The sequence below is a fragment of the Scyliorhinus canicula genome, chromosome 30 (assembly GCF_902713615.1).
Source record: "Scyliorhinus canicula chromosome 30, sScyCan1.1, whole genome shotgun sequence".
Taxonomy (NCBI): domain Eukaryota; kingdom Metazoa; phylum Chordata; class Chondrichthyes; order Carcharhiniformes; family Scyliorhinidae; genus Scyliorhinus; species Scyliorhinus canicula.
In genome coordinates, this window is record NC_052175.1 from 10,286,083 (window position 1) to 10,310,623 (window position 24,541).

A 24,541-nucleotide genomic window follows, 5' to 3' on the forward strand; every position below is an offset into this window, starting at 1 on the left:
GGTGAATACTCATGCAAAGTAATCATTCAGTACCTCACCCATTTCCTCTGGATCGACACGTAGATCCGCTTGCCTATCCTTCAGTGGGCAAACCCTTTCCCTGGCTACCCTCTTGCTTTTTATGTACGTGTGAAATGCCTTCGGATTTTCCTTAACCCTATTTGCCAATGACTTTTAGTGGCCTCATTTGAGCCCTCCTGACGCCTTGCTTAAGTTCCTTCCTACTTTCCATATATTCCACAGAGGCGTCGTCTGGTCCCATCGTTCAAGCACTGACAAATGCCTCTTTTTTCCTTTGACGAGGCCAACAATATTTCTCGTTATCCAAGGTTGCCGAAATGTGTCGCATTTATCCTTCTTCCACACAGGAAGATGCCTGTCCTGAATTCCTTTCAACTGACATTTGAAAGCCTCCCACATGTCAGAGGTTGATTTACCTCAAACATCCGCCCCCAATCTAGGTTCTTCAGTTCCCGCCTAATATTGTAATAATTAGCCTTCTCCCAAATTAGCACATTTACCCTACGACCATTCTTATCCTTGTCCACGAGCACTATAAAACTTACTGAATTGTGGTCACTGTTTCCGAAATGCTCCCCTACTGAAATTCTACCACCTGGCCGGGCTCATTCACCAATACCATGTCCAGTAAAGGCCTTTCTCTAGTCGGACTATCTACATGTTGTATTAAGAAACCCTCCTGGATGCTCCTTACAAGCTCTGCCCCATCCAAGCCACTGGCCCTTAGTCAATATTGGAGAAGTTGAAGTCTCCCATAACAACAACCCTGTTGCTTTTACTAGTTTCCAAAATCTGTCTACCTATCTGCTCCTCTATCTCCCGCTGGCAGTTGGGAGGACTGTAGTAAACCCCCAACATTGTGACTGCACCCTTCATATTCCTGAGCTCTACCGATATAGCCTCGCTGCCCTCTGTGGTGTCCTCCCGTAGTACAGCTGTGATATTCCCCCTAACCAGTCGCGCAACTCCGCCAAACCTTTTACATCCCCCTCTATCCCACCAGAAACATCTAAATCCTGGAATGTTTAGTTGCCAATCCTATCCTTCTCCCAACCAGATTTCTGTCATGGCAACAACATCATAGTTTCAAGTATTAATTATACTTCTTGCATTAAAACATATTCACCAGACCCGCTGATTTCAGCAACATCTACCTGTGTGCTCTTCCTCAGAGCCGTACTGGCCCTATTCCCTCGTTCTCCCACAATGTTTTCACCATTCGACCTATTACTCCGGCATCTACCCAACAGACATACCAGTTAAAACCCTGGCGTGTGAGACGAGCAAACCTCGAGGTCAGGATGTTTAGATAGAACCCAATCTTCTGATGCAGGTCACACATTCCCCGGATGAGCTCCCAGACCAGATAACGGAATCCCTCCCACCCCCCCCCCCACCACAGGCACCAACCACCTCCACATACACACACAGACCTCTCACACACACTAACCCCACTCCACACACTCCCCACTCCCCTCTACACACGCTAACCCCGACACGTACTAACCCTCCCCCACTCACACACTAACACCCCCACACACACGAACTCTCCCCTCCCCACACACACTACCTTCTCACACACACTAACCATCCTCACACACAAACTATTCCCCCAAAACAGTAAACTCCCCACACACACCATCTCCTCCCACACAAACACTAACCCAACACACCACATACACATTAACCCCCCAAACACACACTAACCCCCACACATACATTTATCTCCCCTCCATACACACATTAATCCCCCCTCCACACACACCCACTAACACCACACTACACACAATAAATCCTCCACACATACTAACTTCCCCCACACACACGAATACACCGCCCCATCCACACTAACCACCCTGCACACACACTTGCCCCACACAAACAATAAGCTCCCAAAAGACACTAACCCCACACACACACACTAACACCCTCCCCACACACACAGTAACACCACCACACAGAAACACCCCTCATACACACACACTAACCCATCCCACGCACACGAACACCCCCACACATATTAATCAGACCCCCCACACACTAACCCGGCCACACATTCGGTAACACCCCACACGGAAACTAACCCCCCCACACACACTAAAACCCACCCACACACTAAACCCCACACACACTACCCCTGCACACACTAACCCTGTCCACACACACACACTAACCACCACACACACACTAAACGCAACCCCAAAAAACAGACTAAACCCCCACACACACTATCCCCCACACACTAACCACCCGCACACACGTAACCCCCCCCCCCGACACACACACACATTTCCCCCACTCACACTAAATCCCTCACCCCGCATTCACATTAACCCCCCCCCCCACACACACACACGCACTAATCCACCCACACAGACAAACACTAAACCCCACACACACTAAACGTACCCCCCCACACACACTAACCACGCACACACTAACCCCCCACACGGACACGAACCAGCCCCACACACGCAACGGCCCCCGACACACACATTTCCCCCAGTCCACCAACACCCCGCACACACTAACCTCCCCCACACACTAACACCACCCTCACACACAAACTAACCCCCACACAAACAGCCTGGCCCCACCCACGCACACATAAAGCCCAAAATACATACATGTATTCACTCACATACACTAAAACACCACACACTAACTTCACCCTAAACACTGGCATTAACCCTCTCTCCGCACAAACATAACGCGCCCACACACGCAAACTCTAACCTCCCACTAACACTAACCCCACCCCCATCGCACACAGTAACCCCCCCCCCCGCACACACTAAGACCCCCAACTCACACTAAACCCCCCACACATGCACGAACCCCACCACACGCGCACTAACCCACCCCACACATGCACACTGAACCCGCCGTACACACACAGACTATCCCATCCCACACACAGTTTCTAACCCCCGCACACACACTCACATTAACACCCCCGTACACACTAACACCCCTCCACACACACTAACCCCCGAACACATACACTAACCACACACACTAACACATCCCAAACACTAACCATCCTCACGCACACGCAGTAACCCGCCCAACACACACACACACACTGCCCCCACACACTAACTCCCAACACACACACTAACACCCACACAGTAAACCCCGTCCACACACACAAACCCATCCCCACACACACTAACCCCCCAGACACAAACCACCCTCCTACACACAGACACTAACCCCCCAGACACACGCGCACCCCTACACACTAACCCCCTACACATACACTAAACAAAAACACACACTAACCCACTCCCCCACACACACGCTAAAACCCCGTCCACGCACACTAAGCCCCCCCCCCCACATAGTAACCCCATACACTCGAACCAACCCACACTCACTCTGACCAACACCACCAACACACACTACTCATCCAAACAGACACTAACCCCTACACACTCACTAAACCCCGAAACACACTAACAACCCCCTACATACACTAATCACCGACACACACTAAACCTACACAAATACTAACGCCGCCACACACAATAACCCCACACACTGACACACTAACACCACTCACAGACACAAACTAACCCCCCACACACACTGAACCCACCCATACACAGACACTAACCCCACACGCTAACCCCCCACACAGACACTAACACCCTCCCCCCACACATATACACACACGAACCTACACATACACTCTAACCCCACCCACACAATCCTGGAAATCTCTCTCCAACAGCATTGTGGGTGTACCTACAAATCATGGTTCGACTGATGTCCAATAACAATCCTGGAAACCTGACTAGCAGCACTGTGGGTGTTGCTACACCACATGGACTGACTGATGGCAAGTAAAGATCCTGGAAATCTCTCTAACAGCACCTTCGGTATACCTACACGTCTTGGACAGACTGGTGTCCAATTACAATCCTCGAAATGTCTCCCTAACAGCACTGTGAATGTACCGACACCACTTGGACTGACTAATGTCCAAAAACCATTCTGGAAATGTCTCTAACTGCACTATGGGTGTCGCTACACCACCTGGACTGACTGGTGCCCAATAACAATCGTGGAAATCACTCCCTAACAGCACTGTGGATGTACCGACACCACATGGACTGACTGGTGACTCAAATAAATCCTGAAAATCTCTCTTCAAGCACGCTAGTGTTACCTGCGCCACATGGACTGACTGATGGCCAATTACAAACGTGGAAATCTCGCTTTAACAGCATTGTGGGTGGATCGACAAAGAATTGCCTGACTGATGTCCAATATTTATCCTGGCACTGCCTCTAACAGCACTGTGGGATTATCCACACCACCTGGACTGACTGTAGTCCAATAACCATCATGGAAATATCTCCCAAACAGCATGTGGATGCACGTGCACCTCATTGACTGACTGATGTCCAAAATCAATCCTCGAACTCCCTCTGACAGCACTGTGGGTGTGCCTACACCACCTGGACTGACTGCTGTCCAATAACCATATTATAATCTCTCCAACCGCAATGTGAGTCTTTATGCACCACATGGACTGATGGATATCCATGAGTAATCCTGAAAATATCTCTCTAAAAGCACTGTGGTTGTACGTACATCACAGGGACTGACTGATGTCCAAGAACAATCCAGTAACTCTCTAACAGCACTGTGGCTGGGCCGGCACCACAATCGCTGACTGATATCCAATAACACTCCAGGAAATCTCTCCCGAACAGCACTTTGGTTGCACGTAAACCACATGGACTGACAGATCCAAAAGCCATCCTGAAAACCACTCCGTATTAGCACTGTGGGTGGACCTACACCAGATGGACTGACTGGTGTCCAACAACAATCCTGGAACTCTCTCTAACAGCACTGTGTGTGTACCGATACCTCATGGACTGACTGATGCCCAATAACCATCCTTGAAATCTTTCTACTAGCTCTATGGTTGTACCTACACCACATGGACGGTCTGACGTACCGTGACAGTGCTGGAAATCACTCTCTAACAGCACTTTGGTTGTACCTACACAACGTGGACCGACTGATGTCCAATAACAATTCTGGAAATCTCTCTAACTGCACTGTGTGTCTAGCTACACCACATGGACTGACTGGAGTCCAATAAAGATCACGGAATATCTCCCTAACAGCATTGAGGGTGCACCTACACCACATGGACGGGCTGATGTCTAATAACAAATCTGGAACTCCTTCTTACACTGTGGGTGTGCCTACACCACATGGGCAGACTAATTCCCAGGAATAATCCTGAAAATATCTCTTTAAAAGCACTGTGGATGTGCGTACACCACATGTACTGACTGATGTCCAATAAAAATCCTGGAATTCTCTCTGACAGCGCTCTGGGTGCCTCGATACCGTAGGTAACTGACTGGTGTCCAATAACAATCCTGGAAATCTCTGTAATAACACTGTGGGTGTACCATCACCACATGGACTGATTGATGGCCAGTAACAATTCTGGAAATCTCCCACATACAGCACTGTGGGTGTACCTACACCACATGGAATGACAGGTGTACAGTAAGAATCCTGGAACTCCCGCTATGACGAGAGCGAGGGTAGGTCCCATCAAGGACATTAGCGTGAGATAGTGTATTGAGTCTAAAGAGATAGGAGAGGTCTTGAAAGAGAACTTTTCTTCAATATTTTCGAATGAGAGAAGCCATACTGTTGGACAGGACAGTGTGAAACAGACTGGTAAGCTCGAGGAGATAATTGTTAGGTCGGAAGATGTGTTGGGCATTTTGGAAAACTTGGGGATAGACAAGTGCCCCCTGCTTGACGGGAAATATCTAAGGATTCTATGGGAAGCAAGAGATGAAATGGCAATGCCGTGGGCCAAGATCTAGGACCGCTTGTTCCCTCGTTGGTTCCATTACATACTGTTCCAGGTAACTATCACGGATATATTTTATAAAGTCTTCCTCAGGGCTGCCTTGGCAGACCTGGTTAAACCAATCGACAAGTAGATTAAAATCCCCCATGATAACTGCTGTACTATTTCTACATGCATCAGTTATTTCTTTGTTTATTGCCTGCCCCACCATAACGTTACTATTTAGTGGCCGATAGACTACTCCTATCAGTGACTTTTCCGGCTTACTATTCCTGATTTCCACCCAAATGAATTTAACCTTATCCTCCAAAGCACCGATGTCATCCCTTCCTATTGCCCGGATGTCATCCTTAAATAACAGAGCAACACCACCTCCCTTACCATCCACTCTGTCCTACCGAATAGTTTGACACCGTCAGATATTTGACTCCCAGTCGTGACCATCCTTTAACCATGTTTCAGTAATGGCCACTAAATCATAGTCATTCACCATGATTTGCGCCATCAACTCAATTACCTTATTCCGAATACTACTAGCATTCAGGTAAAGTACTCTTATGTTGGCTATTTTACCTATGTCTTGAATCTTAACGCCTCGATCAGTAACCTCTCCTAAGTTATATTTCCTCTTAACTTTTCTCCTAATTTTCTTGTCGTTGTACCCATATCTTCATGTAACAACCTGCCACGTCGCTTACCATTAATGTTTTTACTTCCCGTTTTATTCCTTTTAGTATTACTGGGCCTATTCACTGCGCTCCCCTCAGTCACTGCATCTTGTACTGTCGGCCTTTTTGATTTTGGACTATGGCTTCTCTGTCTTACACTTTCCCACTTACTTTCTTTTGCTTCAGTCCCTGTTTTACTACCTTCCAACTTCCTGCATCGGTTCCCATCCCCCTGTCACATTAGTTTAAACCCTCCCCAACAGCTCTAGCAAATATCCCCCCCCCCCCATCATCACCGAGGAAATCGGTTCCAGTCCTGCCCGCGTGCAGACCGTCCGGTTTGTGCTGGTCCCACCTCCCCCAGGACTCAGGTGACTGACAGATAACTGCCTCTCAGCAATTAGGATCGGGGAAGATTCAACCAATCAGGCACTAATCTACATACTGCACTTTTAAATGAATAACAGCAGAATTAGACTTACCACTTACCTTTCCTGATTACCTCACTGCACTAAATTCCCAAGTTCCACCTTCCCATTCTGGATGTGCCTCACTGCGGCTGTGTCACCTCGACTTGCGCAAAGCAGTCGTATGGTACATTGCAGAAACGTTATTGCTGACAGAGTATTAAAGTATATTGAACATCACACGAGCATTTCGAAAACAACAATCCCTGAAACAATGTTCATTAATATGCTGGATATAATACGCCGAATTACAACTTTTATTCGCACTTAAACAGCAAAATAAAGCAAATACATCTTATCTGTCAATCCACTGTTGAACTCTTGGGATCTGGGAATACGTGCTGTCCAAAAAAGGTTCTTTGTGAAATAAATATCGTTTGTCTCTGTTTGAAAGGAGAGCTCTCAGTCCTCTGCGAACTATGCAGAAACTACGGTTGCAGTTCTTCAGAATTTGTTCCAGAATGTTTCAGCTGCACTGGTGTCAAGACTGTTCATCTCCTTTCACAGAACTGCAGAGAGATCAAACTACTTCAACTGCATTCAGCTCACAAATAGCATCTTTCTGCAAAATGGCAAGTGCCTTGGCTCCACCCAACAACGACATAATCTTACCAATCTGAATCTAATTACCACCACGTGGAAAACATTCAAATATCCAATTTTTTTACAATGATTCCCCTAGTTCCCAAACTATCCTTGCCTTTCAAACTCGGGTTTCTTTGCAAACGTGAATGCAGCAGTCACACACACACTAATTCAGGCTTTTCTATCTGACTGGGCCAAGGAACTACAATGCAATAAAGCTGAAATTCCACGTACATCTCAAAAGGCACACGTCAGGAGTGTAATGAATTATGCACCATTTGCAGCTCCCACAACACTCAAGAAGCTGGACACTATTCAGGAGAAAGCGCCCCTGCATGTTTGGCACCACTTCAACAAGCATTCACACCCTACAGCTCTAACGCATAGCAGGAGCACTGTGCATTAACTCCAGATTCCACTTCAGGAACTCACCAAGGCGCCCTGACTAGCAACTTCCAAACCCACTGGCACTGCCATCTAGAAGGACAAGAACAGCAGATACATTTTAACACCAACAATTGTATGTTCCACTCCAAGTCATTCATCATGCTGATTGGAAATATATTGCCTTTCCTTATCTCTTGTTGGGTGAAAATCCTGGCAACCACTACCTAATTGTGGTGTGGCCTTCAGCAGTCCAGCTAGGTTGCTCACCACCACCTTCTCGATTAATCATGGATGGGCACATATAATTACCTGAAGGAGCGAAACCCTCATCCCATACAACAAATGAATGAATTCTCACAATAAGTTAGGCATTCATTCAATTGTGTCTAAGTCCTCGTGTCAGGCCACTCTTCAAAACCAAACACAACGTATGCAGCAACTGTATGTTTTAGACCGGCTTCCGTTGTCATTTAATTTCCCGATTGTCCAAAAACGATGGGCAGGTGATTAGGATGGTCAAGGGTGAGATGGGTCACTTGCCTTCGTCAATCAAGGCATTGATTTCAAATACAAAGAAGGTCATGTTGGAGTTGTGTAGAACTTTGCTTATTGCCATATTATAGGAAGGATGTGGTTGATGTTACCTGGAATAGAACAGTTATGTTACGAAGAGAAGTTGGATCGGCTTGGTTGTTTATCGATGGAGAAGTGAATACAGTGGATTGACCTCATCGAGGTTTCGAAGATTCTGGATGAAATGGACATTGTGCCTAGGTAGCAGCTGATTCCCTTATTTGAAGGAACAGCCACGAAGTGACATTCGTTCAGGGTAAAGGGCTGGAGATTTGAGTGGATGTGAGGGGAAACTTTTTACCCAAAAGCCGGTGATAATCTAGAATTAAATGCACGGGAAGGTGACGCATCCTGTACGTGGATGAGCACTGGGCACGTCAAAACATTCAGGCTCTGGATGATGTGCGGGTAAATAGGACTGGGTGGGCAGGTCACGTGTTTTTACATGCGTTGGTGCAATCGATGCACCGAAGAGGCTCTTCTGCATTGAGATTCTGTGATTCGTTGTAATGTCTGCACAATACGAATTTAACAGAGCAGGCCAGCGGATCAATGCCCAACAGGTGAACATGCAATGAAGCGTAGTGACACGTTCAATGATTTTAATACGTCCAGAGGGGTGAGATGATTGTCGGCCATTTCTATAGCTATCTTCCAAAACATAAGCAAGTTACGTATTGTTATTGGTATTCCGAATCGAGCAGAATTTGGGAAGGAAACATAAGAACATAAGAACTAGGAGCAGGAGTAGGCCATCTGGCCCCTCGAGCCTGCTCCGCCATTCAATTAGATCATGGCTGATCTTTTGTGGACTCAGCTCCACTTTCCGCCCTGAACACCATAACCCATAATCCCTTTATTCTTCAAAAAACTATCTATCTTTACCTTAAAAACATGTAATGAATGAGCCTCAACTGCTTCACTGGGCAAGGAATTCCATAGATTCACAACCCTTTGGGTGAAGAAGTTCCTCCTAAACTCAGTCCTAAATCTACTTCCCCTTATTTTGAGGCTATGCCCCCTAGTTCTGCTGTCACCCGCCAGTGGAAACAACCTGCCCGCATCTATCCTATCTATTCCCTTCATAATTTTAAATGTTTCTATAAGATCCCCCCTCATCCTTCTAAATTCCAACGAGTACAGTCCCAGTCTACTCAACCTCTCCTCATAATCCAACCCCTTCAGCTCTGGGATTAACCTAGTGAATCTCCTCTGCACACCCTCCAGTGCCAGTACGTCCTTTCTCAAGTAAGGAGACCAAAACTGAACACAATACTCCAGGTGTGGCCGCACTAACACCTTATACAATTGCAACATAACCTCCCTAGTCTTAAACTCCATCCCTCTAGCAATGAAGGACAAAATTCCATTTGCCTTCTTAATCACCTGTTGCACTTGTAAACCAACCTTCTGTGACTCATGCACTAGCACACCCAAGTCTCTCTGAACAGCGGCATGCTTTAATATTTTATCGTTTAAATAATAATCCCGTTTGCTGTTATTCCTACCAAAATGGATAACCTCACATTTGTCAACGTTGTATTCCATCTGCCAGACCCGAGCCCATTCACTTAACCTATCCAAATCCCACTGCAGACTTCCAGTATCCTCTGCACTTTTTGCTTTACCACTTATCTTAGTGTCATCTGCAAACTTGGACACATTGCCCTTGGTCCCCAACTCCAAATCATCAATGTAAATTGTGAACAATTGTGGGCCCAACACGGATCCCTGAGGGACACCACTAGCTACTGATTGCCAACCAGAGAAACACCCATTTATCCCAACTCTTTGCTTTCTATTAATTAACCAATCCTCTATCCATGCTACTACTTTACCCTTAATGCCATGCATCTTTATCTTATGCAGCAACCTTTTGTGTGGCACCTTGTCAAAGGCTTTCTGGAAATCCAGATATACCACATCCATCGGCTCCCCGTTATCTACTGCACTGGTAATGTCCTCAAAAAATTCCACTAAATTAGTTAGGCATGACCTGCCTTTAACGAACCCATGCTGCGTCTGCCCAATGGGACAATTTCTATCCAGATGCCTCGCAATTTCTTCCTTGATGATAGATTCCAGCATCTTCGCTATTACCGAAGTTAAACTCACTGGCCTATAATTTCCTGCTTTCTGCCTACCTCCTTTTTTAAACAGTGGCGTCACGTTTGCTAATTTCCAATCCACCGGGACCACCCCAGAGTCTAGTGAATTTCGGTAAATTATCACTAGTGCATCTGCAATTTCCCTAGCCATCTCTTTTAGCACTCTGGGATGCATTCCATCAGGGCCAGGAGACTTGTCTACCTTTAGCCCCATTAGCTTGCCCATCACTCCCTCCTTAGTGATAATAATCCTCTCAAGGTCCTCACCTGTCAAAGCCTCATTTCTATCAGTCGCTGGCATGTTATTTGTGTCTTCCACTGTGAAGACCGACCCAAAAAACCTGTTCAGTTCCTCAGCCATTTCCTCATTTCCCATTATTAAAACTCCCTTCTCATCCTCTAAAGGACCAATATTTACCTTAGCCACTCTTTTTTGTCTTATATATTTGTAAAAACTTTTACTGTCTGTTTTTATATTCTGAGCAAGTTTACTCTCATACTCTATCTTACTCTTCTTTATAGCTTTTTTAGTAGCTTTCTGTTGCCCCCTAAAGATTTCCCAGTCCTCTAATCTCCCAGCACTCTTTGCCACTTTATATGCTTTTTCCTTCAATTTGATACTCTCCCTTATTTCCTTAGATATCCACGGTCGATTTTCCCTCTTTCTACACAGTTCTCCACAGTTCCTCAACTGTTCCACCATAAAGTCTTAGCTCCCAGTCTACCTTAGCTAGTTCTTCTCTCATCCCCTTGTAATCTCCTTTGTTTAAACACAAAACACTAGTATTTGATACTTGAAACAAACGATGCCCATCACTTACACACGGTGATCGTCGTTTGGTTGGAATGTCGGGCCCTCCATGGTGATTGAAAATCCTGTGCAGAGTTATGAATGCAATTACAGAACACTAAAATTGATTTCTTTTTTCATGTCAGGAAACTTTGAGTCATTCCTGAGAAAAAGATTATGCGGCAAATAAATATAATTCGATGGTGTTTAACAATGCATCTGATCAGCGAGGAACATTAAAAATATAACATGAGAGGTAATTATTTCATTGTTATTCTTGAATATATCTTATACCAGAGGCGGCACGGTGGCGCAGTGGTTAGCACTGCTGTCTCACGGCACAGAGGACACAGGTTTGATTCCGGTACCTGTGGACTTTGCACATTCTCCCCGAGTCAGTGTTGGCCTCACTCCCACAACCCAAAGATTAGAAGCGTAGGTGAATTGTCCACGCTAAATTGCCCCTCAATTTGAAAAACATAAATAAAAGGAGACGGTCATATTATGTGTTGCAGATATTTCCCTTCAGGACAAAAACTGTTTTGTTCCGGGCAAATAATTGCGGAAGAGTCAAAGCTAAAATCGAGTGTCTTGCCATTAAAGAAGCAGCAAATAATGGAGTAGATGGTGAAATAAAGAGAAGGGCGAGCAAACAATTTTAAAATAAATAATCAGTCACTGAGTTCTTCGGTTACCCATGTTGTCGAAATGCAGATAAGTCATTTTTGTTCAATTGCAATGTCATGTGCAACGTGTGTTTCTGCACACGCAGGAACAGAAAACAAGGAACCGCACTTTCAGCAACGCCCTTTAACTTGCAGCGTTGCTGTGGCATGGTCTGCTTGAGGTCACAATCGGGAGAGTCTCTGAGCACCACCAAAGCCTCCAAGTTTTAGTCGACAGAGTTTTTTTTTATTTTATTTAGATTAGCCAATTATTTTTTCCAATTAAGGGGCAATTTAGCGTGGCCAATCCACCTACTCTGCACATTTTTGGGTTGTGGGGGCGAAACCCACGCAGACACGGGGAGAACGTGCAAACTCCACACGGACAGTGACCCAGAGCCGGGATGGAACCTGGGACCTCAGCGCCGTGAGGCGGTTGTGCTAACCACTAGGAAACCGTGCTGCCCTCAGTCTACAGAGTTAAAGGAAAAAACGCCATCTCATGTTCGGTGGCCGATGCCATCATGTGGAATTTTCGGAAAGGCATCAACGTGACTAAAATAAAGTTTGACATAATCCAGCGGGAAATGGTCGAAATATTGTTTCGTACAAGTTTCCATTGTGCACCCGCAATGTGCCCTCAGATCACTTCAGTATGTACTACGACACAATATCTCAAGAAGCTCAGGCAAACTCAGGTCCAAAATAAGGAATGAACCGTTTTTCCCATTTTCATCATGTGGATAACGTTGCAGTTCATATAGTATAGGGGCACCCGCAGTGATCTCAGGAACGTGTGTGTGTGTGGGCAGGGGGGTGGGAGGGGGGTTGTCGGAAAGTTCCAGGTTCTGATCCAGTGACAGTGCAAGAACACCCGATAATTTTCTATTGCTTGTGATCTAAACATTGGCGAGGACCCGGTCTGCGCAGGTGCACTCATGCATCAGCGCTCCTGTTTACAATGTCGTCGAATTCAAGCATTTTGGAAACCCTTTCCTTAACAATATGCAGTTCAGTTGCCTTATGAATCCGTCACGGTCGTGAAGGTGCAGTTTCCAGCTGCAGTTTCGTTGAGGTAAAGAATAGAATAAACTACCTGCAATGCAAAAAGAGGTGATTCGTCCCATCGATTTACCACTGAACCTTTGAAAGAGCCTGCTACCTCGGCCCACTCTGCAACATTTCCCGTAACCCCATATCCCCACCGAACCTGTACTGCATTGGATAATGAGGGACACTAGAGCATGTCCAATCCCCCGAACCTGCACATCATTGGATAATGAGGGACAATATAGAATGGCCAATCCACCGAACCTGCTCATCTTTGGATAATGGGGGACAATATAGCGTGGCAAATCCACCGAACAGGCACATTTTGGACTACGGGAGGAAACCGGAGACCCCAGTGATTGCGGAGGTTCAGTTATTTGATCCAGCAGCGTTGAAGAAAGAGGGAGTTATTATCAAGACATCATGCACTACTGTTGGGGTTTAACTTTCATGCTGTGGTTCCCACGCATCTGCTGCCCTTGGATTTCAAGGCATAATGGTCAAACGTTTGAACATTTTAACAAAGAAGGTTTGGCGAGTTTTACAGCATATTGAGCAAAAATGTACAACACAGCCAATTAATGATCCATTTTCTGCTTGCGATGCTGACTAACCTTATGTTTCCCAAAACGTGTGCCCATTGATCTGAGTTATTTTATTATGTTGAGTTGTACACATCCAGAACTAACAATTGCATCAGATATAGAAAGTGAGCATTGTAAAGGTGCCTGCCCAGGACGTTCATGGAGACGTTAATTTAATTGGATATTGAGGGAGATTAACTTTTAGACTCTAAAATGATGGTCATTTTCTTCCCAGTTTCTGTCGACAATGCTTTTTTGCAAGTGTGAGGCCGGATACAGAAGCCCTAAAGTGCAGAAGGAGCCGAATTGGCCCTCGTAGAGTCTTCTCCAGTCGTTAAAGCGGCACGGTAGCACAGTGGTTGACACAGTTGCTTCACAACTCCAGTGCCCCAGGTTCGATTTCCGACTTGGGCCACTGTCTGTGTAGAGTCTGCACGTTCTCCTTGTGACTATGTGGGTTTCCTCAGGGTGCTCCCGTTTCCTCCTACAGTCCAAAGATGTGCAGGTTAGGTGCATTTGCCGTGACAAATTAGCCCGGAGGGTCCAAAGTTTTAGGCGGGCTTCTGGGTAACGAGGTTAGGGTGCAGTTGTGTGCTTAGGTAATGTGTTGCTTCCAAAGGTCGGTGCAGAGTCGATGGGCAGAATGGCCTCCTTCTGCGCTGTAAATTGTCTGATTATCTATGAAATACCACCCTACCTCGGCCACCTCCCCATTCCTTTTCCTGTATCTTCACCTTAGCTGGACATTTGTAAACAGTTGGAGGAAACTGGAGCAAGCGGAGGAAACCCACGCAGAAATTCGGAGAATGGGAACACTCCACAGCCACCCAAGGCCGGAATGATGCTGTGAGGCAGTAGTGCTAATATTTTGTCAACGTGCCGCCCCATGTCAGTGTTGACAAAAGTTCTTACGTACAGAGATATGTTGCTACAATCAGAAATCAACAACGAAAACACCATGATCATTAAATAGAATTCAAAATTCAGAACTGCTGTTGGAGGAAAGTATTTAAAGTATGAATTGAGTCTTTAGGGCCCAGGACCCGCATCTGAACAAATCCTCCAGCGATGCCGTGTGACCAAGGTGACCAGCACCTAACAATTACAATTATGTTATTCTGTGGCAATTATGACACCTGCCAGGGGGGAAAAATGTGATGCCAAATAAAAGCAGACAGTTCTGATAAGGCTCAGCATGCCTGGCAACATGTGCGGATAGGTAAAGGAAAAGCGTTAATATTTCAATATTAAAGAAACAGAAGAAAGGCAGTAATGGTTTTACGTTGCTTAAAATCATATGTAATAGTGCCAATCAGTATTCCATGTAGTGAATAAACAGCAGTTCTCATCAGATGTTATTAAGTGTCAATGAGATCAACAATCACTGTACACGCTGTTACAGCTCACTGAGGGCCCAAAACTCAGCAGGTCTGTTTCACGGAGCGCCTGCAGGCGGAAGGAAGGGAGTTTAGCCGGCAGCGGGGGTTGGGGTAATTTCTGGCGCTGGGATGCGTTGTTCATCCCACTGGCTAGACAGCCCCCCCACCCCCGTCCGACAGTTGGTGGTCTTGGAGGTGATTAGAGCGCACCGTGCGCATTTGACCTGGCGCACGCATTGTGCAGTACCCTGTGCACCCACCATGTCCAGTCAAGCATCGCCCTCACTCGCACTCCACCGCCGCCATCACGTCACCCCTCTGCTGTACGATGTTGAGGATGCAGCAGGCCGTCACGGTGCGGACGACCCACCCAGCGCTATACTGGGGGGCACCTCCAGAGCGGTGGGTGTTGCTCTTAGTAGGCTGCCTGATGCACCGCCGGCAGCTGCCGGCTGGTTGGGGAATGGGTGAGGAAAGGATTGCAGTGGTGGGGTGGAAGCTGAGGGTTAGGGTGCGATGGTTGGGGCATCGAGAAGGCTGCTGTCGCTCTGCAGAACCAGGAGTCAGGTCGTGTGTCAGTGGGGTGCTCAGCAAGATGGCTGCCTCGTCGGCCACGGCTTTGGCGGTCCCTCCATTTCCCACCCCATTTCGCGGGGGCTCACCTCGGCCCCACGGCTCTTCCCCCGTCGCCACACGCCACCCACCCCCCCCCCCCCCCCCACCTTCCCAGGTCCATGACACGATTCCCGCTCCTTCCCCCCTCGCGTTTCCCCCCGCCACTCATCCGCCAGTCCGGCCAATTTCAAACCCGGAATTCCACAGTCATACCACTTCGCATTCTATCTCACCTCTCTTCCTCATCATCCACCATGTCTCTTTTACACGATGTTTAAAAGCTCTCGTGAACCATCGGTTTGAAAATTCCCCTCAGTAAAGGCTGTGGATCGCTGAGGCCCTGGAGCTAGTCAGGCTCGTTAATGTAATGCAAACCGCATTTACTGTAAATCCGGAGTGGAACGCCTTGGTGCCACTGTGGTGGCGATGGGGATTTGCGATTTGGCGTCAAGCCCGCGCTGAACACGATTTTCATTCTGAAACCAATTCTCTGCCAAATTGCCTTTCCCGGTTTCGATGCCGGCCAACAGAGAACCCCCCCCCTCCCCCCCGATTAGATCCCGGCAAGGAAACCTGCAGTGAGATTTTCCGGTGCCATTAACATATCTGCCGATTTATTCAGCTGGCGTCCGAGGAGAGGTCACTTCTGGGAATGAAGATGAGCCACATTGTTCTAGCAGGCAGACTCACACCTTGATAATGTTGGTGCTGGCGAAGAGGAGAATCCTGCCACGGAGAATTCCGCAGGAGGCACATGTGATTGTCATGGATGAGAAAAAGACAACAGGTTGGAAGTCTAATCTATCCATTCCGTCATCTTTCGGGAAGATACTTGTGTTGCTGACTGGCAATCATTGTGGTGACGATAGAGAACACTTATGGTCAGGTTAATGGACACTCTGCGGCAGTAACCAGAGACTGAAGCCTGTTGCCCCTGCCTTGTGTCATGTGATACATTTCTCGCGACTTGTTACTGTTGGTATTGGTGGGACCACCATGCGGTTCTGAGAGTCAGAGTGCTTCACATGTTTCACAACGTCAGGATTCTAGGTTCAATTCAAGGCTTGGGTGATGTCGTGTGAGGATTGGACGTTCTCCCCATGTCTGCCGGTGCTTCATCCGATTTAGTCTCGATGTGCAAAGGTGTTATGTGGGGTTGCGGGGAGTTCTGCGTTGAGGTACGGTGCTCGTTCAGTCAGTTAGTGCACACGACGCGCAAAATGGCTTCGTTCTGCACTATACGGATTTTCCCGTTTCACTGGATAGAGGACCTTTGATCTATTGAGTGTGCCAGCAGACCCTCCCCCCAAAAAAATAATCTAACTATTCTAAACTCATAACTCATCCTTCAGCACTTCATCTGGAGTCTTGAATGCTATGGCTTCTTAAAAATGTCAATTTAATTGCTCGTTAAATGTTGTGAGGTTTCCCATATCTCTCAGCCTTTTCGGGCAGTTTTATTTCCAGATTCGCAACGCCCTCTGATTAAAAAAATCCTCCAATCCCTTCTAAATCTCTTTCCCTTAATTTAAATCTATGCTCCCGGATATTGAAAATTCTACGTGGGCGGAAAATGATTCGCTCCTCTCTTTTCAATATATGCCCCTCAGAATTTAGCCACCTTAATAACGAACAACATTGGCTTGAAATAGATAAGCGACAGCGCACTACAATGGCTCCTGGTACAGAGGGGTGATTATATCAATAATTGTTGGACCGTTCCTTACTTTATCCAAATTGAGTTCTGAAAATACAGAGGTGATATTAATGAAGCACGGACGATCCTCAAGTGTCTTGACAGCGGAATATACGATCCTGGTGTCTTGACAGCGCAATGATGGAGCGGTCGATTACCTGAATAGGGGTGACCGGTTTTCAATATAATGGGGCTTCCATTTTGGATGTAATGAAAATATATTGTTCCTCTCAGAGGATCTCGGAAGAAGATCGGTGGAACGGGAATTGACTCACTTTAAGGCTGAGTTCCTGTTGGATTTCATGAGGCAGGATGTCAAAGGTTATTCGAAACGAAAAGAAAATAGATTGGTGGCCACAATCTTGCCAGATTTTTTCTTAGCAAATTTCGGAGAGAATGCATGAGTGGAATGACACTACTCGTCCGAGATAGTATGTTGTTAGTTAGGAAAGAAAATGTTCAGCTGAGAATCAAGGACATGCGCGGCTCAAGAGCAGAGCAGGAGTGCTGATTGGAAGGGAAAATGTGACTAAGTTGACGTTAGATAGAAATGGATAACCATCACACATTGAAGATTATACGAAGCGTGGAACAACTGTAAGCTCTGACCACGTCATTGTGCCAATTCATAAGCAGAGTGGTTCAGCGGACATATAAATGGCAGATTCAGGTCAAAAAAGGAAAATGTGATACATTTTGATAGGAACAACATGGGCAGATAATATTAAATAAGGAGCGCAATTCCAAAGGGGATGCAGGAGCAGCGAGTCCAAAGTACAGATGCGTAATGACCATTGAATGTAGAATGTAGAAGTCCAGGTTGACAGAGCACTTAATAAATCATTGACTATTCCAGACGTTATTAGTAGAGGCACAGGATTTAAAAACAGAGTCTGCTGCAGGGTAGCACGGTAGCAGAAGCTGTTGGCACTGTGGCTTCTCAGCTCCAGGGTCCCAGGTTGCATTCCTGGCTTGGGTCACTGTCTGTGCGGAGTCTGCACGTTCTCCCCGTGTCTGCGTGGGTGTCCTCCGGGTGCTCCGGTTTCCTCCCACAGTCCAAAGACATGCAGGCAAGGGAGGTGGGTTGGCCGTGCTAAATTGCCCTAAGTGTCCAAAACGGCTAGATGGGGTTATTCGGTTACGAGGATATGGTGTAAATGAGGGCTTACGTGGGTCGGTGCAGACGCGATGGGCTGAATTGCCTCCTTCTGCACTGTATGCTCTATGTTTAACACGGCTTTGTGACATGTGTCCATAGTTTTGAGCGGGTGCAGAGTGATGCTAATACGGCCAACAGATGAGCGCATTTCCTGTACTACAGGACTTAAATTCATTAGAAGAATAATGTAATTTGGGATTTAGGTGCACCATGCTGCTCGCGTATATAAGTGCTCAGTAGCATCTCTGACGGCGGGTGATAACTATTGATGGTGCCGAGGAAATTAGTGGGATCGAAGATGTTCGAAGATCATTGGTATGAGAAGGACTTTATTCGTGATATTGATGACGGACAATGCAAGGTCGATTGTGAAAAGCTGTGATTTTGTATCTGTCTTTCACATTGGCTTTTTTAAATAGGTGGTGTTTCGGATTTTCTTCATATAAAGGAGGCTAAGAGACTGAAGTTGGAAATTCGAGGCGTCAGCAGTTAGATGAAAAACGTGAGCGAAAAGCAAACCAATGTTCTGGAACCACAAATATCTTTGAGGATCGTTTCAATCAGCAAACATATGCACGTATTGCAGAGATTGCCCTGGCAGGGTTGTGTGGTGTCTTGGTCGCTGTTCTGAAGTCTGGGTAGTTTGCTGCAAACAGTGGTTTGTTTTGAGCTTGCGCGGTTGTTTGAAGGCAAGTAGTGGGGGTGTGAGGATGACCTTGGCAAGATGTTCATTTTCATCGATGATGTGTTGAAGGCTGCGAAGAAGATGTCGTACTTTCCCCGCTCCAGGAAAGTACGGGACGACGAAGGGTACTCTGTCAGTTTTGCCCTTGTTTGTCTTCTGAGGAGGTCGGTGCGGTTTTTTGCTGTGGCGCGTTTTAACTGTCGATCGATGAGTCGAGCGCCATGTCCCGTTCGTACGACGGCATCCTTCAGCGTCCGTAGATGTCTGTTACGCTCATCGTCGTTTGGGCAGATCCTGTGTATACCGAGGGCTTGTCCATAGGGGATGGCTTCTTTAATGTGTTTAGGGTGAAAGCTGGAGAAGTGGAGCATCGTGAGGTTATCTGAGGGCTTGGGGTAAAGTGAAGAGCTGAGGTGTGACCCTAACCCTAATTTTTCCCACAGATAACCTCATGATGCTCCACTTCTCCAGCACACCTCAGCACTTCACTTTACCGCAAGCCCACAGATAACCTCATGATGCTCCACTTCTCCAGCACACCTCAGCACTTCACTTTACCGCAAGCCCACAGATAACCACACGATGCTTCACTTCTCCAGCACACTTCAGCACTTCACTCGGACAATGATGTCTACCTCACACGCTGCAGGAAATGATGTGCCGAAGTGTGGTACATTGGTGAGACCATGCAGACGCTGCGACAACGAATGAACGGGCATCGCGTGACAATCACCAGGCAACAGTGTTCCATTCAACTCGGGGAACACTTCAGCAGTCAAGGGCATTCAGCCTCTGATCTCCGAGTAAGCATTATCCAAGGTGGCCTTCAGGAGATGCGACAACGCAGATTTGCCGACCAGAAACTTATAGCCAAGTTCCACACGCAAGAGTGCGGCCTCAACCGGGATCTCGGATTCATGTCGCATTACACATTGGGGCCTCACGGTAGCATGGTGGTTAGCATCAATGCTTCACAGCTCCAGGGTCCCAGGTTCGATTCCCGGCTGGGTCACTGTCTGTGTGGAGTCTGCACGTCCTCCCCGTGTGTGCGTGGGTTTCCTCCGGGTGCTCCGGTTTCCTCCCACAGTCCAAAGATGTGCGGGTTAGGTGGATTGGCCATGCTAAATTGCCCGTAGTGTAAGGTTAATGGGGATTGTTGGGTTACGGGTTACGTGGGTTTAAGTGGGGTGATCATTGCTCGGCACAACATCGAGGGCGAAGGGCCTGTTCTGTGCTGTACTGTTCTATGTTCTATGTACACTCACCACCCCCCCCCCCCCCCCCCAATGGCCTGGACTTGCAAAATCCTACCAACTGTCCTGGCTTGAGACAATTCACACCGCTTTAACCTGGCATTACCCCTATCTCTGAATCTGTAAAGATTTGATTACCCGCAAATGCTCGCATTCCAAGCATTGTCTGGCATCTTTGACTTTGTCTCTATCTATGTTTCTGGAACATATCTCTTCATTCACCTGAGGAAGGTGCAGTGCTCCGAAAGCTCGTCTTTGAAACAAAACTAGAACATAGAACATAGAACATTACAGCGCAGTACTGGCCCTTCGGCCCTCGATGTTGCGCCGCCCCCTGAAACAATCTGAAGCCGATCTGACCTACACTATTCCATTTTCATCCATATGTCTATCCAGTGACCACTTAAATGCCCTTAAATTGAGCGAGTCTACAACTGTTGCAGGCAGGGCGTTCCACAGCCCTACTACTCTCTGAGTAAAGAAACTGCCTCTGACTTCTGTCCTATATCTACCACCCCTCAATTTAAACCTATGTCCCCTCGTGTTGGTCATCACAATCCGAGGAAATAGACTCTCACTGTCCACCCTATCTAACCCTCTGACTATCTTCTATGCCTCTATTAAGTCACCTCTTAGCCTTCTTCTCTCTAACGAAAACAACCTCAAGTCCCTGAGCCTTTCCTCGTAAGACCTTCCCTCCATACCAGGCAACATCCTAGTAAATCTCCTCTGAACCCATTCCAAAGCTTCCACATTCTTCCTATAATGTGGTGACCAGAACTGCACGCAGTACTCCAGGTGCGGCCCCACCAGAGTTTTGTACAGCTGCAGCATGACCTCGTGGCTCCGAAACTCAATCCCTCTACGGATAAAGGCTAGCACACCATATGCCTTCTTAACAGCCCTATTAACCTGCGTGGCAACTTTCAGGGATTTATGAACCTGGATGCCGAGATCTCTCTGTTCATCTTATCTACCAAGAATCTTGCCATTAGCCCAGTACTCTGCATTCCTGTTACTCCTTCCAAAGTGAACCACCTCACACGTTTCCGCATTAAACTCCATCTGCCACCTCTCAGCCCAGCTCTGCAGCTTATCTATGTCCCTCTGTAACCTGCAACATCGTTCAGCACTATCCACAACTCCACCGACCTTCGTGTCATCTGCAAATTTACTAACCCATCCTTCTACACCCTCTTCCAGGTCATTTATAAAAATGACAAACAGCAGTGGCTACAAAACAGATCCTTGCGGTACACCACTAGTAACTGAACTCCAGGATGATCATTTGCCATCAACCACCACTCTCTGTCTTCTTTCAGCTCGCCAATTACTGATCCAAACCGCTAAGCCACCTTCAATCCCATACTTCCGTATTTTCTGCAATAGCCTACCGTGGGGAACCTTATCAAAAGCCTTACTGAAATCCATATACACCACATCATACGCTTTACCCTCATCCACCTGTTTGGTCACCTTCTCAAAAATCTCAATAAGGTGTGTGAGGCGTGCCCTACCTTCACAAAACCGTGTTGACTATCGCTAATCAACTTGTTCTTTTCAAGATGATTATAAACCCTATCTCTTATAACCTTTTCCAGTAAGGCTCACAGGTCTATAATTACCAGGGTTTTCTCTACTCCCATTCTTGAACAAGGGGAAAACATTTGCTATCCTCCAGTCTACCGACACTATTCCTGTCGGCAAAGACGACATAAAGATCAAGGACAAAGGCTCTGCAATCTCCTCCCTGGCTTCCCAGAGAATCCTAGGATAAATCCCATCTGGCCCAGGGGACTTATCTATTTTTACACTTTCCAAAATTCATAACAACTCCTCCTTGTGAACCTCAATCCCATCTAGCCTGGTCGACTGTACCTGAGTATTCTCCTTGACAACATTGTATTTTTCCAGTGTAAACACTGACAAAAAATATCCATTTAAAGCTTGCCCTATCTCCTCAGATTCCATACACAACTTTCCACTACTATCATTGATTGACCCTAATCTTACTCTAGTTATTCTTTTGTTCCTGATATACCTATAGAAAGCGTTAGGGTTTTCCTTGATCCTATCCGCCAACGACTTTTCGTGTCCTCTCCTCGCTCTTGTTAACTCTCCCTTTAGGTACTTCCTGGCTAACTTGCATCTCTCAAGTGCCCTAACCGAGCCTTCATGTCCCATCCTAACATAAGCCTTCTTCTTGCTCTTGACAAGTCATTCAACTTCCTTAGTAAACCACGGTTCCCTTGCTCGACAACCTCCCTGCCTGACAGGTACATACTTATCAAGGACATGTAGTAGCTGTCCCTTGAAAAAGCTCCACATTTCGTTTGTACCCATCCCCTGCAGTTTCCTTCCCCATCCTATACATCCTAAATCTTGCCAAAAGCATCATAAGAACACAAGAACATAGGAACTAAGAGCAGGAGTAGGCCATCTGGCCACTCGAGCCTGCTCCGCCATTCAATGAGATTATGGCTGATCTTTTGTGGACTCAGCTCCACTTTCCGGCCCGAACACCATAACCCTTAATCCCTTTATTCTTCAAAAAACTATCTATCTTTACCTTAAAAACATGTAATGAAGGAGCCTCAACTGCTTCACTGGGCAAGGAATTCCATAGATTCACAACCCTTAGGAGTTTCTCCTAAACTCAGTCCTAAATCTACTTCCCCTTATTTTGAGGCTATGTCCCCTTGTTCTGCTTTCACCCGCCAGTGGAAACAACCTGCCCGCATCTATCCTATCTATTCCCTTCATAATTTTAAATGTTTCTATAAGATCCCCCCTCATCCTTCTAAATTCCAACGAGTACAGTCCCAGTCTACTCAACCTCTCCTCATAATCCAACCCCTTCAGTTCTGGGATTAACCTAGTGAATCTTCTCTGCACACCCTCCTGTGCCAGTACGTCCTTTCTCAAGTAAGGAAACCAAAACTGAACACAATACTCCAGGTGTGGCCTCACTAACACCTTATACAATTGCAACATAACCTCCCTAGTCTTAAACTCCACCCCTCTAGCAATGAAGGACAAAATTCCATTTGCCTTCTTAATCACCTGTTGCACCTGTAAACCAACCTTCTGTGACTCATGCACTAGCACACCCAAGTCTCTCTGCACAGTGGCATGCTTTAATATTTTATCGTTTAAATAATAATCCCGTTTGCTGTTATTCCTACCAAAATGGATAACCTCACATTTGTCAACATTGTATTCCATCTGCCAGACCCTAGCCCATTCACTTAACCTATCCAAATCCCTCTGCAGACGTCCAGTATCCTCTGCACTTTTCGCTTTACCACTCATCTTAGTGTCATCTGCAAACTTGGACACATTGCCCTTGGTCCCCAACTCCAAATAATCTGTGTAAATTGTGAACAATTGTGGGCCCAACACGGATCCCTGAGGGACACCACTAGCTACTGATTGCCAACCAGAGAAACACCCATTAATTCCCACTCTTTGCTTTCTATTAATTAACCAACCCTCTATCCATGCTAATCCCTTAATGCCATGCATCTTTATCTTATGCAGCAACCTTTTGTGTGGCACCTTGTCAAAGGCTTTCTGGAAATCCAGATATACCACATCCATCGGTTCCCCGTTATCTAGTACACTGGTAATGTCCTCAAAAAATTCCACTAAATTAATTAGGCATGACCTGCCCTTTATGAACCCATGCTGCGTCTGTCCAATGGGACAATTTCTATCCAGATGCCTCGCTATTTCTTCCTTGATGATAGATTCCAGCATCTTCCCGACTACCGAAGTTAAGCTCACTGGCCTATAGTTTCCTGCTTTCTGCCTACCTCCTTTTTTAAACAGTGGTGTCACGTTTGCTAATTTCCAATCCACCGGGACTACCCCAGAGTCTCGTGAATTTCGGTAAATTATCACTAGTGCATCTGCAATTTCCCTAGCCATCTCTTTTGGCACTCTGGGATGCATTCCATCAGGGCCTGGAGACTTGTCTACCTTTAGCCCCATTAGCTT